This window comes from Trichechus manatus, unplaced genomic scaffold (genome assembly GCF_000243295.1).
Source record: "Trichechus manatus latirostris isolate Lorelei unplaced genomic scaffold, TriManLat1.0 scaffold00068, whole genome shotgun sequence".
Classification (NCBI taxonomy): domain Eukaryota; kingdom Metazoa; phylum Chordata; class Mammalia; order Sirenia; family Trichechidae; genus Trichechus; species Trichechus manatus.
This window is the reverse complement of record NW_004444004.1, coordinates 10,999,104-11,001,279: the sequence shown is the minus strand read 5'-3', so window position 1 is coordinate 11,001,279 and position 2,176 is coordinate 10,999,104. Positions and strand designations below refer to the sequence as shown.

At 36.7% G+C, this 2,176-nt stretch overlaps 1 non-coding gene across 1 annotated transcript; it reads right to left on the bottom strand.

Annotated features, from left to right (window-relative positions):
• Positions 1 to 1,846: 1,846 nt before the first annotated feature.
• On the bottom strand, positions 1,847 to 1,943 carry LOC111821174 (small nucleolar RNA U13). The gene has a single exon (XR_002824635.1). It is a non-coding gene; the product is annotated as a small nucleolar RNA U13 (small nucleolar RNA).
• Between the last annotated feature and the right edge of the window lie 233 nt (positions 1,944 to 2,176).

The following is a 2,176-nucleotide window of genomic DNA, read 5'->3' as shown; positions in this document are numbered from 1 at the left end:
TGTACCTTATTACTACTACAATCAGTGACTTGAAATAATATTGGAAATAAAGAAAGGAATTATATTCCAGAAGAGCAGTGAAAAACTATTATCAAAGCTGCCCAGGAAGAAACTTTCCTAAAGTACAACTTCCCATTGACTCTGGAGCTAACTTCACATTAGGAGTTTGCCCACTTCTCTTGTGTGTATCTGTTTTGACAATTTTCATTGAATTTAGCATTTTGAAGAAGATGAGCAAAAAAGACAGATATGAACCAGTCAGATGTCATGATTTATTTTCTTACACAGAATTTTTACAAGAACTACTGTATTTTTATGCAAATAACACACACCTTCTACATTTGTGTGCCAACCATGCCCTTCCTCCACCCCCCTCCCAGCGAGGTATTTCCGTAAGCGCCGCTAAGCCATTTTTTTTTACATGTTGTAAAAACATTAGCATAGTTCACTTATGAAAATACCTCACAGGGGGAGGTCGCGGTTGGCAAACAAACGTAGAAGGCATGCATTATTTGTGTAAAATTATGGTAAATGCCTAGAATGAGATTTGAACGTGATACTTGTCTTTATCCTCCTAACCCACATTAGACAAGCTAACGCTGGTTCGACATATTGATTAAATTCCCCAAGATTTCTTGCCATATTCCTATTTCCATTCTTTACAAGAAATATTGCTTCCTTGCTTCTATTCCTGGGATATTGTTGTTGTTGTTAGGTGCCATCCAGTCGGTTCCGACTCATAGCGACCCTAGGTACAACATAACGAAACACTGCTCAGTCCTGTGCCATCCTCACAATCGTTGCTGTGCTTAAGCCCATTGTTGCAGCCACTGTGTCAATGCATCTCATTGAGGATCTTCCTCTTTTTTCCTCACCCTCTGCTTTACCAAGCATGATGTCCTTCTCCAGGGACTGATCCTTCCTGACGACACGTCCAAAGTATGTGAGACTACTCTCGCCATCCTTGCTTCTAAGAAGCATTCCTGGGATATAGGATTTAAATTACCCTGTGATAAGTATTTTGCATTATTCAAAACCAGTGCCTCCTTTATGGGAATAGAACAGAAGTCACTTGAGATATAACTATTAATTCTTCTCTAAGTCCTCAACATTTAGTTCAGTCCTGGTGGCCCAGTGGTTAAGCATTTGGCTGCTAATGAAAAGGTAAGCAGTTCGAATCCACCAGCTGCTCCTTGGAAACCCTATGGGGCAGCTATACTCTGTCCTATAGGGTCACCATGAGTTGGAATTGACTCCAAGCAATGGGTTTTTTTTTTGTTTGTTTGTTTGTTTCTGTCACTTAACAGGTGCTCAATTCGTTAGTCAAACAAACAAAATAAGCAAATTAAAGAGCAAATCTGGGGAAATTTAATTTAATTCTAGTAAGAACCAATAAATCCCTGATGATATTTTGTTTCTACTTGGAAATTGTGTCTTAGATTGTTCTCTGTGTGCCATATGATTTTCTACCCAAATCTCTTGGAATAATTAATGTATAGGAACCTAATTTTTTTTTTTTGTGGTAAACTATATATAAAATAAAACTGCCATTTTAAACATTTTCAAGTGTATAATTCAGTGACATTAATTATATCCACAATGTTGTACATCACTACTGTTTGTTTCCCAAACTTCTTAATCACCCCAGACAGAAACTGTACCAATTAAGCAATAACTCTCCATTTCCCCCTTCACCCAGCTCATGGTAACCACTACTCTACTTTCTGTCTCTATGCATTTACCTATTCTAGATATTTCATGTAAGTAGGATCATATAATGTTTGTCCTTTTGTGTCTTTCTTTTTTCACTAAGCATAGTTTTTTTTTTTTTTGTTTGTTTGTTTTACGTCAGACATGTAATGTGCCGACGTCAGAACAAGATTTGAGGGAGGCACATGCCACACAAAAGTATGAAAACCCACACTTACGAACCAAAAAAGGATCTAGCATAGTGTTTTCAAGGTTCATCCATGTCATAGCATGTATCAGAACTTCATTTCTCTTTATGGCTGAATAATATTGCATTGTAAATATATGCCATTTTGTTTATCCATTCACCTGTTGATGGACATGTTAGTTGTTACCACCTTTTGACTATTTAGTTTAGTAGTTCTTTATATATTCTGGATATTAAACCCTTATCAGATATATGGTTTCAAAATATTTTCTACCATTT